We start from the raw sequence: 14,128 nt of genomic DNA, 5'->3' as shown, positions 1-14,128 counted from the left end.
TTCCCACACTCTATGCTAACCCACTGGTCCATAGGCCTCAGTAGTATTACCATTTCAGTGTTTACTAACTTATAAATCTTAATGTATCTTGGGTCATGTAGTACAACTATCAGCTACAGGTATAGAGCAAGCAGTCACAGCTTTAACATTCAGCCCATAAACAAGTCACCTGTACTAGGCTGAATATTGTGAAGTGCAGTGATGAACTGTAGAGCCTCCATGACTTACATTGGTCAGTTCATAGAGCTGGCAAATTAACTATTTTGCTATAGTTCTTGTTATTTATTTAAATGTCATTCCTGGGTCTAATAGAAACACCATGCTGGTACAGACTGATATTGCTGTGCTATGTTTTTCATAATTTAAGTTTTGCTTGTAAAGATCCATTGTAGCCCAAATATACTGCCTCGCATAGAAAACTAAAATGAATGCAACACTCACAGACACACACACACACACACACACACACAAACTACACACACACACACACATCGAAAACAAGTTCACAAACACATACTAACAACACATACTAAAAATTGTATTAATAACTATTTAATAAAATGCATATTACTTTTCATTTTTATTAGTCCTTTATTTGATTATTCATTCCTATTTTTTTATGACTATACATATTCATTTCAATGACAGATCAGCTAACAACAATATAGTACTTTTTTTTGTCTTGAATTGGCAAGGGTGTAACAAAAAACATGTAGGCTTTGGGTTATTGTACCAGCCTATTTCATTTATTTTTTTCTTCTCTAAATAAAAACAAAACAAAACAAAACAATAAAATACTTTAAGAAAGGAAAAATCAGAGTATTGGATATTTATAATAAGATAATACAGGTGGGATCTTCATAACCAAGTCTTAAATAAAATGGCTACTCATGTCATTAACCTCAGAGCCCTATGTACTTTTCCTGTCAATGTCTGAAAAGCCATCCCCAACCATAGTGAATAGAGCTTCATTGGCATTAAATTACTACAAAAAGGGCTTCTTCACTTAAATGTATTAATTTATTTTATACTGAGCAGGTGTACCTAATGTACCTAAAAATGAAAATGAAAATAATAAGTAATAATAAAATATATTTTAAACCATTAACAACTGCACTAAGTGACTAAGAATTCCAGCATAAAAAACATAAAATAGTAATAGCGTACACACTCACACACACTCAAATAATTTACAGTGGGAAAGTATTCCTTTTCTTGATTCCAGATTCAAATTTTATTCCATTAAAAACCTAAAACTTTTACAGTAATCTGCTTGTTTATATGCTACAAACGTCAAACTTTTTAAATGTATTCCTTTTTTAGCGTCCCCTCAAAGTTATTTTCAGCCATCCACAGATTAGATTGATGCAGACTTTGCGATGAATAAGAAAGATGCTTACAAAGTCTTGTTTTTGTATATGGTCCTTAAGGTCTAATTTATTCAGGAAAACAGCTTGTGTTAGCTTCAAGACCAGAGAGCTATCACCTGCGTTAAAATAAGCCAAGCTGATGCCTTCTAAAACTGTTATAGTTGTCAATGTGAACGGTGCAATATTATCAATGAAAACTTTGATGTACGCTTTGACCTTCCTTTGGATCAGAGGTAACCACTCATCTTTCACAAGTATTGTGCTTTTCCATGACTACATTAACCATAGCTATTCCCTGTGCTCAGAACATCTTGCCAAATCGAGTGGGATTATGTGTTCAATCACAAAAAGCTTCCAGGCATTTTACAGGGACGAGGTGTTACTGTTGTATTTTATTGCACAACTACCAAAAAATGCCAACACAAATATAACTCCCTAAAGAAAGGAGGAGTAGCTGATAAAGAAAAACAGGTAACACCTGTACTGGAACAGGGAGAAACAGGTGTGTTCAGGGATGTAGTTACCTGCTGTAAAGTAAAAGTTGAATTTTAATAAAAATATATCTACCTTGGATCTGCATTACTTTCACCATTTACACCTTTGAATATTTTGTGATGTAGAATAACATATATTATCCTCCTGTGAGCTCACAAGCAGGATATTTTTGTCACTTTGAAAAATACGTGCGTACACACACACGGTTGATTGAATAAAGGTATAAAGACTATTCGCTTTTGAAAAGTGTATTTTCACATTGTAAAGTGAAGATTCAGTTAAAATGTTGAAGCTAAATCAAAAAAGCACATGATAGGACGTTCAACGAGAACAAAGATTCACCTTATTTTATAATCTAAGTGAACGTACACTTTTGCAAAGTGAACACAACAGTGCCAACTGAACAACCTCTACTTTTTCAGTAAATCAACCCCATAAGGTTTTCTGTGTAGTTGCACATAGGGGTTGTTTTACTAAAACTAGAGACTGCAAAATCTGGTGCAGCTCTGCATGGTAGCCAATCAGCTTCTAACTTCAGCTTGTTCAATTAAGCTTTGACAATAAAACCTGATCGCTGATTGGTTTCAACTCAGAGCTGCATCAGATTTTGCACTCTCCAGTTTAAGTAAATTACTGTTGGAAAAAAAAAAAGATCAGCATCACGCACACATCTGGAAAATATTAATATAGATAGTCTTCATCCATTATATTGATGACCCTTCACTGTCCAACAAGTTTATAACCTACACTGTAGCATTGGCCCAAATAAAGGTCTTAATCTGGGCACTTTACTAGCTGTAAAAATTTCCAATGCAATTCCTCCCTCCCAGCACTGCGAGGTTTAAATGCTAATTTTATTTTTCAAGGGGATTAGAATAAGCAGTGTTACTTACCTGATCCTGCAGGTCCTGCATTGTATGTGATGATGACAGAAGGCCTATAATTGGATAAGCGACAGTGATGGACTTTAAGAACTAACTGTTAAGCAACATGACCCATAGCAACCAGAGTCTATTTTATACTGGTTTGACATCAGTAGAATTATGCAATACTGCATTGAATTGCTATAGAGTAAGGGCACTTTATTGTATAACAATGGTTACAGAGAGTATTTACACAATATCAGTAGAGCACATTTCATTGGAAACATTTGATTTAATTAATAGAAAGTACATTTTTTTCCCTCTTCTCCTGCTAGGGTCTTGGAATGGAGTGCATTTGTATGGCTGCTGTAAAATGTTTTTATCTTAGCTACGTGAGCTTATTTAGTAAGCGTGTACAATGTGATAATAGGTTGTCACTGATAGCAACCAATCCTGTTTCATTCCCATTGTTGGTTCAGTAAAAAAAAAGATTTTAGAATGGTAACTATCAAGTGTTGCACTTACATAGTTATTGTACTTTGCATTACCATATTAAATAAGGCTGTATGCCTTCATAAATGCATGCTTATCTAACCCCCTATCCCATTCAGACCCCCTAATAACCAATGCCACCTCTAAGTTGGGGTGAACTGACAGTAGAGAAGAACAGTGGTGTTTCTAAGAAAGGTATTTGATTCTTTCTCTCCTTAGGGGGAGTGGTAATCCTGCTTGTAGACATATGATGCAGGAACTGGTGGATGAAACATCCAGGTTTTATTGTCAAAGCTTAATTGAACAAGCTGAAGTTAGAAACTGAATGGTTACTATGCACAGCTGCACCAGATTCTGAGTGCACCAGTTTTAGTTAATCTCCCCCATATGATTGGTGAGTGCAAGGATAAATATCACTAATCACAACAACCTCTGAGGACCACTCCAGTGACGAATACCCAAAATTGACTCAGAGGAGACAGTTCCCTCGTTAAAGCCAAATGACCAGAGAGAGAGAGAGTATCTGTAACTTCCAGCTACTAGCCCAATACAAAGTTTGAAGCAAGAATACAAAGAATATATATACACTGAAGAGTAACACACAACAGATTATGAAAGCTGCACAAACATGGACTCTTCATAGATTGTCTCTGTGACTCAATCAGGGTAACATATGGTTGTAGATCATAGTCTATAAAACTCTATAATGACAGAGAGTTTAGCTAAGAATCACTTCTTCAGTAAAACAGCTCAGAACAGCTATTCTGGATTATTCTCATAGACATCATCCCTCTCAGTAAACTCTAGGGTAGCTCCAGTAACATAGAAAAAAAAAGGGCCATCTCACTGGACTCCCCTTAGTAGCTGGATCATTTAGAGTAGCTGGGTGATATTAGGCTCCTGCCTGGCTGCCTGCACACCCCTTTCTGACAGTGGAGGGCATCTCACCTGGTTGAAGATCACTTGCCCAGCTACCTCTGCCACATCAGGTGTAGTCTCGTGGAGCTGATGAGGGAGGGAAGCAGAGAAACGTATCTTTCTAGGATGTGTCCAGGAATTGTGAGAAATGGAGTTAAAGGGGCCTACATCTGTATCTAAACATTGTGAGTAATTGCGGGCACTCTGCTACAGCTGCAATACAATAGCTTCTACCCTTTCCAGACCTTAGATCCTGACCAAGTATGCAAATCAGTTGTTCTAGCTTTACTCTGACTTTTCTTACTCCATGCTTAATCCAGTCAATTACATACAGCCAGACAATTAACAATTTCAGAAGGTGGTCAGCAGGGTCATTCTGCTTATGATAAAGTAGCAAGAGAAAAACTCACCCAAGCTCAACCGCTATATAGTATAGTTGGTGTGTAGTCAGTGCTCTGGCTAATTAAGCTCACAAAAGATCCATAGAAAGTACAGGCCGACAACTCAACAGCTTCTCCACAGAAAATATTTATTTAAGCATTACAGCAATAACATCATCCAGAAATGGGCCGGGTAACGTCATCTCCACCTGTAACCAATTAATGGGTTGATTTTTCATTTAAGTGAATTTTGCCCTTCATACCTCACAAGGGCTGCTTCCCTTATGTATACTTGTTTTTAATGTCATATTTTTATGCTTTTGATGAAGGCCTAAGGCCGAAACGCGTAAGAATTTTTGGATGATGTTATTGCTGTAATGCTTAAATAACTATTTTCTATGGAGAAGCTGTCAAGTTGTCAGCCTGTACTTTCTATAGATCATTCTGCTTATGCTCTTTGGTGTTTTGTTTCATCTCTTAAAGGAGAGGTTCACCTTTAGTAAAGTGTTACATCCTCTCCCCGCACCTGCTGTCACAGTTTAAAAACGTCACGGCTGTGTGGGACTTGTACAGCTAATTTATTCATTCACAGCTGTCTGTGAATAAAAAAACTACAAGTCCCATCTACCACTGCAGAATACGAACTAGTAGTTTCAAAGAACTGCGAGCACGCTGATCAGCACGCTTATAATACATTCATTCTTCTTCTAGCTTTGTAACAGAAGCACAAAGCTGGGGGAAGAGTGTGCGGGAGCCTGACATTGCATCCATAATCTGTTGATCGAGGGTGAAATGCTTTTCAGGCTCCTGCAAAAAAAATAAAAATAAATGCACATTTTCTACCTGAAAAATCATGTGCATTTATTTATTTTTTTTAAAGATGAACTTAACCGTTAAAGTTGTTATTCTGCTCTATTATTTCCACTGCACGTGTGGGACTAGTCTTATTAGTGAACACCACTCAATACCTTTGTAGCACTAGCAGGTTATAGAAGACCGGCCACCATCATTTTAAATCAGGCATTGTTTGTTGCGTCAAAATAAACAAATGAGGCCCCGGCTACCATCTCCCCATTGGCCTGATATGAAACTGATCAAGCCAAAGATCTGTGTTATCAGATTTTTAATCAAGGCACAGCAAAAAATTATGCTCTTGAGGACAAATGCTACTTTTTAGAATCAGTGTGATACAAATGAGTTAGTGGTCAGGGAGAAGTTAATCTGCTGCTACTAAGCAATAAAAATCACTAGTGTAGTTTAGCTGAAAAGTTGCCCAGTTGTCTAAACGACTCTACAAACTAGACTAGGAAGATTTGAAGGAAACATGTTGTGATAAAACAATAGAGGATGTCATTGCTGACCTGTCTTTCCGAGAATGGCAATTGGCAGGGCGTCATGCGGCTGCTTTGGCTTTAGTACTTTTTGAGTCACTGACCTAGCATAAGCATATAGATAAGGAATTCTGACACTCATTTGCTGCATTCTTGTTCTGGGTCTGTGGTTCAGAAATATTGAAGTCAAATGGAGTCAGAGACCTTGCATAATTGGAAGTCTGCTAATGGCGAGCTGCATATTTATCTCATGATGGATGTTCTTTAGAGTAAACCCATACTTTTCCCATGCAGGGCAAAGCAATAGGTTCATTTTAATTGCATCCTTATGCCCAGTACCATTACTTACCCTTTCTTCTCTCCCACAGCTCCATTAAATGCCAGGAGACGAAGGAAATACCAGGTACTGATTGGCCAGCACTGTCATACAAGGAGTCTATAGCCCTGTCTAAGCAGCAACTCTGATGGCTTGTAACAAATATAGAGCTTTCCCTACACCCCAGTGGCTTAATGGAGTGGTGGAGGAGCAAAAGGAAGGCAAGTATAAGCTGCTGAGGAGGACTGCATTAGTGGGAAACTGTTGCTTTGCCCTGTATGGCAAATAGAGAGGTTCACATGAGGGACATTAGTAAATTTGTTGTTAGTTATGGCCCACTGGTTCTGCGTTGACAGATTTAGTCAGTGATGAGAAATTTTTTTTTTAAACCACTTCAATACAGGGCATTTATACACCTTCCTGCCCAGACCAATTTTCAGTGCTGTCACAGTTTGAATGACAATTGCGCGGTCATACAACACTGTACCCAAACTAAATTTTTATCATTTTTTTATAATTTTGTTCCTACAAAGAGAGCTTTCTTTTGGTGGTATTTGATCACCTCTGCAGTTTTGCTTTTGTTTCTGTTAAAATTTTGTAAATAAGTAAGTTTTCTCTTTCACTGATGGGCACTGATAAGGCGGCACCGATGAGGTGGCACCAATGAGTGGGCACTGACGGGCACTGATGATGGGCACTGATATGCGGCACTGATGGGCACTGGTAGGTGGCACTGATGGGTGGCACTGATTTTCAGCACTGATGGGCATTGATAGACAGCACTGATGGGCACTCATGGGTGGCACTGGGTGACACTGGTGGGCACTGATGGGCACTGATAGGCGACACTGATGGGCACTGAAAGGCTGCTAAGATGGGTTCTTATGGGTAGCACTGATAGGCGGCACTGATGGGCACTGATAGGCGGCACTGCTGGGCACTGATGGGCACTAATAGGTGGCACTGCTGGGCACTGATGGGCATTGATACGTGGCACTGATGGGCACTGATACGCAGCACTGATATGAGGCACAGATAGGCATCCCTGGTGGCACTGGCAGTGGTAGGCATTGTGAGTGAGCACTGATTGGCACCTGCCTGGGCATTGATTGGCAGCTGTCTGGGCACAGATTAGTATTTCCCTGGGGGTTTAGGGGGCATACATGGTGGTCCAGTGTGGATGGCCATCCTGGTGGTCCTGGGCGGCCTTCCTGGTGGTCCTGGGTGGAATCCGAGGGGGGGCTGTGCTGATAAACAATCGGCACAGACCCCCCTGTCAGGAGAGCAGCCGATCGGCTCTACTCTACTCGCGTTTGTCAGACGCGAGTGAGGAAAAGCCGATCACTGGCTCTTCCTATTTACATCATGATCAGCCGTGATTGGACTGATCTCCGTCAGAGACTCTTTACCTAGATTGGAGTTGCGGTGTGTCAGACTGACACACCGCAACAACGATCGCCGTGATGCCAGCCCCCGGGGGCGTCTTATGACGCCCAGTCAGGATATTGAAACCACTTTAGGTCATAATTTTCGTCAGTTGCATGTTTTTCAGTGATGAAAATTTTAATTTAGTCAATTGACGAAATCTATGACGAAAATCAATTCCAATTTTCATCAATGAACAAAAATAGAATGAAAATTTGAGGAAGGGACATTTACCTACCTGAACTTCCGCTTTCCTCAGAGCTCCGCCTGACTGTTAAAGCCTCAGACCCTGACAAACTGTATTGGCTGAAAGATGCAGGCTCCCTCTGTCTGCCTGCTGCCTGGGAGTTCTGGAGCAATGGGGGTTATTTACTAAAGGCAAATCCACTTTGCACTACAAGTGCACTTGGAAATGCAGACGCTGTAGATCTGAGGGGGACATGCAAGGAAAATAAAAAAACAGCATTTTTGCTTGCATATTTGGATGATAAATTCAGCAGCTTCCCCTCGTATCTACAGCTATCTACAGTGACTGCACTTCTAAGTGCACTTGTAGTACAGAGTGGATTTGCCTTTAGTAAATCAACCCCAATGTCCTGCAAACCACGAGATGAGTGTTTCCCCTCGCGCCAAGGTAGCAGTGCTTAGCACTGTGTAAAATAACAGCCTCCTCAGACCAGTTCTCTGCCCTGTGCACTCCCTCACCCCCACTTACTTCCCCACTAAATGTTATTAGATTTTTACTACAGGAGTATATAATGAGTTTGGAGATTCTAGAGAAATGCTTAAATAATGCATTACAATTTAACTAAACCCATTCGATTTTAGTATTTTAGTAGATTAAAATCTCTAGTACATTTTAGTCGGCTAAAATGTACTGGATATTTTAGTCGACTAAAATATGACTAAAACTACAGTGAAACAATTCAGGTGACTAAAATACAACTAAAACTAAAATAGCATTTTAGTCAAAAGACTATGGCTAAAACTAAATTGAAATTTGACATCAAAATTAACACTGGGTAGGATGGGTATTTTTATTCAAATTCTCTTGAACCTGACTGAATGTTTTATGTAAACATAGGCTAGGATAAAAATATATTATTTGGAAAATCAGCATGCTTATATAAAATTTGTGTTTAACGTGTTTGAGGTAAGTAAAAATGTACCACTAAAAGGCTGTATGATTCAGTCACAAGAGTTTTTTCAAGCCAGGGTGTGTAGGAAACAGTCGGTTCATCCAAACTGAGTTGACTTGAGTGAGCTTTCCTTTCATAAAAACAGTTGTTTCTTGAACTATTACATTTTGCTCTCTCCCAGTTTCATTTACAGGTTCCTCTAAAACATAAGCAACAGAATGAAAAGAGAAACACCAGGCTTAACGAGGAACTACACTCCCCTCACCACCATTGTACCTATCCCCATGTACATATATACATTGAACTATTACAAAGAAGGTTTTAAAGATCCATGCTAATAAAATTACGTCGCCATAAGCCTGAATCGCTCATATAAAGCATGATGGATCCATGGATAAGCTGACCAACTGGATCTTCACATGGTCTATTGCCACTGTAACCTATCCTGTTAAGATACAAAGTATTGTGTGCTCAGAGATCCCTTCCACAGGAATCCATCAATAAGAATAAGAGAGGTTATGTAAGTAGATGTGGACTTCTCTGGGCTTTCCTTTAGCCCAAAGGCTTTGTTCTTACTGGATTGTTTTGTGCTATTCTCTATAAACATTAAATGTATCTATGGGCAAAATGTAAAATCCTATATTTATTTAGGTATTGTATTTCAATTATTTGATGCCTACTCCCCATATTCTGAATGGTCTCGAAGTTCGTAAAGTTACTTTTTGAAGATCCCCACACAGCTACTTCCTTGAATTCTGTAACACATATCCATTATGCCCTGTGGGTAGGCACTTCTGTGTCACACATTTCACAGAGCCCGTCTTCTGAACTACAGAGGCGCTGAGAGGAGGAGTTTCAAGAAAGCGGAGTCCGTACAGGAATCACTGCTTGCAGGCAGCAAGGTACCATGGGATATGTAGTCCTTAGAAATGGAAAGAACAGAGGAGAAGCTGCAAAGCATGCAGGGAATTCAGGAAATTGTGAAAAGAGATGACCAGCAGACAGGCAGACCTCACAGCATGAAAGGACAATTTTCAAGTAAGATTATATTGGAGTGCAAAAAAAAAAAACTATTGTTTGTATTGTTATTACAATGATAATGTTATCCAATGAAAGTTTATGTGGTGGCCATAGAACTCCTTTAAGAGATTGTACTTCTAAGATGGTGCAAATATCTTACCTGCAGCCACATAGCTCCCAACTTAGAATAAAGTCCCTCTGTCTCTCTTTCCTTCTCATTTGTCCCTCATTTTGGTCTGATCTATATAGTTGTATATTAAATGCACTATTTATCTATATAAGTCTTTTATCCAATTTCGAAATTGCTGCATTTGCAAATTTCAAAAGCCAATATGAAGCAATAGTAGTGATAAAAAACAGCACTTGCGGGTTTAACTAATTATTCCTTTTTGGTAAAATTCTTCTTTCAGGGGGTGTATCCTATGCCTACATACTTTTGCTAATAGTTGTCCCTCGTTCCTATCTCAAAAAGTTGGGAGGTATACAGCAATATTAATTCCATGGTCAACATCAAGTAGATCACAACAACTTACCCGATCACATGTTTGGTCAAATGACAGCTAAAACATTTAACCATGTTTACATGAATTATACAGCATATACTGAGGTATTTAATAGGAGCTACAATTTGTCTGTTTGGGTTAATAGGCTGTACCTGGTTGTAATATATAATGTATATATTTACATTTTTGCTATATACCATGCTTTTAAAGTCTCTCTCCCTCTACCAGCTCACTCTGTCACTCTTTTTTAGACTATAGTATACAAACAGAACGGATGGGTCAGAACTAAAGCCCCTGGCTCTGCAAGAAAACAATGTGTTGCACCATGCTGACCTTGTAAGACTGAACTATTAAGCTCCAGGCACACAGCTGCAAGTGCACAGATGAGTTACATATAAGGGAGCTGTTTTACCTGTCAAACAATATGTATTTCTGTCCATCCAGTCCTGAGATTTACCAAGTTTTTCCACACTGTCCTGTCTGGTACCACAGGAGATCTGTTTAGGAAAATTCTGATTAGGGAATGGTTAGGACCTCTGTCAGCTTTCTATTTTTGTTGCCTGTGATCCATTGGGGAGATTTCCCTTCAGTTCCTGCCCCCAGAGACACAGCAGGAAGTAAAGTCAGCCATACATGATCTGATTTTCTTTCCTGCAATAAAGAAACTAGCTTGATTCCCCCATCAACACTTACTGTGTTGATGGGGAAATCAAGTGATTTTTTTTCCTAAAAAAGCCACCCCAACCAGGAGAACACACAGTGATTATTGCTAGGGGCTGTAGCCTCCGGCAATAATTGCATGGAAAGTTCGACAGGCTGGTTGTACCCAAGCTGATCAATCGATCAACTTAGGTACAATCAGCCTGCCCATACATGGTTTGAATGTTGGCCGGTCTCTGCCGAGACTCGATCCGTCTATGGCCAGATTGAGGAATTATTTCCCCAAAGTGGAAAGATTAACCGCTTGTCACCTGCACTATAGCCAGAAGACCGCTACAGTGCGGGCCTTCAATGCTGTGAGGTCATCCATGGACACCCCCCCATGATCGCGCTGCCCACGCATCCCCTGCGGCACGCGGGCAGTGTGCTTTGTGATCACCGAGTCTTCAGCTGATCACAGATGGGGTAAAGAGCCAATCACAGCGTTCCTTCACAACGTGATCAGCTGTTAGCCAATGACAGCTCATTACACAAGCTCATAAACACAAGCCGGTTATCGGCTTTTCTCTCCTCACGCTCACAGTGTCCTGATTATCAGTGCAGTCCAAACAGTGCCCACCAGTTCTGCCAATGTGTGCCCATCAGTGCTGCCAATCAGTGCCCACTAATGCTACCTATAAGTGTCCATCAGTGCTGCCTATCAGTGCCCATCAGTGGCACCTGTCAGCGCAGCCTCATCAGTGCCCACCAGTGCCGTCTCATCAGTGCCACCTATCAGTGCCCATCAGTGCCGCCTCATTAGTGTCCATCAGTGCCACCTATCAATGCCCATCAGTAAAACAAAACCGAGGGTGTCACGCAGGAGTCCATTCAGCTCCCTTCAGCGCTGGATGCCACCCGCACGAGCCAACCCGATCTGACCTCGGTTCCCACCTTTTCATTGACTTTGGATTTTGGCTTTCATATCTGCATTTCTTAATAAACTTGCTATGCTGTTTTATGCTGCTTCCCAGAGACTCTTTTCTATTCTTAACTAATTGAGCGCTGACACCCTCCGTTTTGTTTTACTGTCACCCATATCATCCAGTTATGGTCATTGTCTAGCTGCCTTGGAGCTAGCCCCTATTATAACACCCATGATCCCTTTCAACATGACCACAGTTGAGCGCTGATGAAACTTTGCTATAGTGCCCATCAGTGCCACCTATCAGCGCAACTTCATCAGTGCCACCTCATCAGTGGCACCTATCAGTGCCCATCAGTGCGCATCAGTACAGTCTATCAGTGCCCATCAGTGTAGCCTCTTCAGCACACATTAGTGAAGGACAAAAATCACCTGTTTGCAAAATTTTATAACAAACTATAACATTTTTAATTTTTTTTCAAAATTTTCTGTCTTTTTATGTTTGTTTAGCAAAAAAAAAAAACCCAGTGGTGATTGAATAGCACCAAAAGGATGCTCTATCTGTGTGAAAAAAAAAATGATAAAAATGTCATTTGGGTACAGCGTTGCATGACCGCGTAATTGTCATTCAAAGTGTGACAGCGCTGAAAGCTGAAAATTGGCCTGGGCAGGAAGAGGGGTAAAAGTGCCCAGTAGGCAAGAGGTTAAAAAAATGTTGGCTTTTCCATTACTTTCTCTACTGAAAGCAATAGTCACCAGGACCAATAGTGAGGGTGAATCTCTTCAGCAAGGACACAGATAGGAGTAAAAAACTGACAGAGGCTTTAATCCACCAACACTATATAAAACATTTTGGATTTATATATATTTTGAGTACTACTTACAGGTTGTGTTCCTTGTTTAACCCCTTGAACCCCATAATGCACATGGCTGTGGGGCGCTCCCATTCTGTAGAATGTGTCGAATAATATTACATCATTAAATTTTTTCTTAAATGCGGGCCTTGTTTACACTAGCAGATGGGGGGAATTAAAACCATGTGGTTTTACCACTTCCCCTTATACTGCAAAGGCAACAGCTAGGAGTGTACACATGCCACAGCAAAAATTACCACCCACTAAATGCAACAGCAGGGATAGTTTTTGCCTTGGCATGTGTACACTGCGGGCTGCTGCCTTTGTAGTATAAGGGGGAGCAGTTGGGGGTAGTAAAACCATGGATCAACTGCAAGGTTTTAATGCCCCCCCCAACTGTTAGTGTAAATGAGGCCTAACACTGAGTTTAAGAAACAAATGTAACCACTTCAGACCCAGAACATTTACCCCCTTAATCACCAGCCCATTTTTACAGCACTGCGCCGCTTTAACTGAAAATTGCGCGGTTGTGCGACGTTGTACCCAAACAAAATTGTCCTTTTTTTCCGTAAATAGAGATTTCTTTTGGTGGTATTTGATCACCTCTACGTTTTTTATTTTTTGCGCTATAAACAAAAAAAAGACAATTATGAAAAAAAAAAAAAAAAAACAATATTTTTTACTTTTTGCTATAATAAATATCCAAAAACAAAATTTAAAAAACAAATTTCTTCCACAGGTTAGGCCAATATGTATTTTTCTACATATTTTTGGTAAAAAAATCGCAATAAGCGTATATTGATTGGTTTGCGCAAAAGTTATACAAAATAGGGGATATATTTATGGCATTTTTATTTTTTTAAATTGTTTTTACTAGTGATGGCAGTGATCAGCGATTTTTAGCAGGACTGCGTCATTGCGGCCGACAGATCGGACACTTTTGACACTTTTTCGGGACCAGAGACATTTACACAACGATCAGTGCTATAAAAATGCCCTGATTACTGTATAAATAACACTGGCAGGGAAGGGGTTAACACTAGGAGGCAATCAAGGGGTTAAATGTGTTCCCTGGGAGGTGTTTCTAACTGTGGGGGATTGGACTGACTGGAGGAGGAGAGAGATCGCTGTTCCTATTCACTAGGAACAGCAGATCTCTCTTTACTCCCCTGTCAGAATGAGGATCTGTTTGTTTACATTGACAGATTCCTGCTCTGGCTCTCTTTGGAGCGATCGCAGGTGGCCGGCGGACATTGCGGCCACCGGCCACGCGCATCAGCTCCCCCGCCGTGTAACTATAGCTCTTAAAGGAGCCAACGTACCAGTACGGCGATCCGTGGGAACGAGGCGACCTACCGCAGTAAAATGTTGGCGCTTGGTCGGCAAGTGGTTAATGATGTATTATTGAATACAGAGCTTCATTGATGTGTCTCTTTTATATCTGCTTGGAGATTATAT

General features: G+C 40.3%; 1 long non-coding RNA gene across 2 annotated transcripts in view; it reads left to right on the top strand.

Moving 5' to 3' along the window:
* The window catches only part of LOC141128295 (uncharacterized), a 20,986-nt gene extending 7,643 nt beyond the window's left edge, over window positions 1–13,343 (top strand). For both annotated transcript variants that reach the window (XR_012241670.1, XR_012241669.1), the window contains 2 exons: window positions 6,218–6,386; window positions 8,911–13,343. This is a non-coding gene — a long non-coding RNA (uncharacterized lncRNA). The remainder of the gene's footprint in view (window positions 1–6,217; window positions 6,387–8,910) is intronic.
* Window positions 13,344–14,128: the final 785 nt, after the last annotated feature.

The sequence above is a fragment of the Aquarana catesbeiana genome, linkage group LG02 (genome assembly GCF_042186555.1).
Source record: "Aquarana catesbeiana isolate 2022-GZ linkage group LG02, ASM4218655v1, whole genome shotgun sequence".
Lineage (NCBI taxonomy): Eukaryota > Metazoa > Chordata > Amphibia > Anura > Ranidae > Aquarana > Aquarana catesbeiana.
This window is presented reverse-complemented; position numbering and strand designations above follow the sequence as displayed.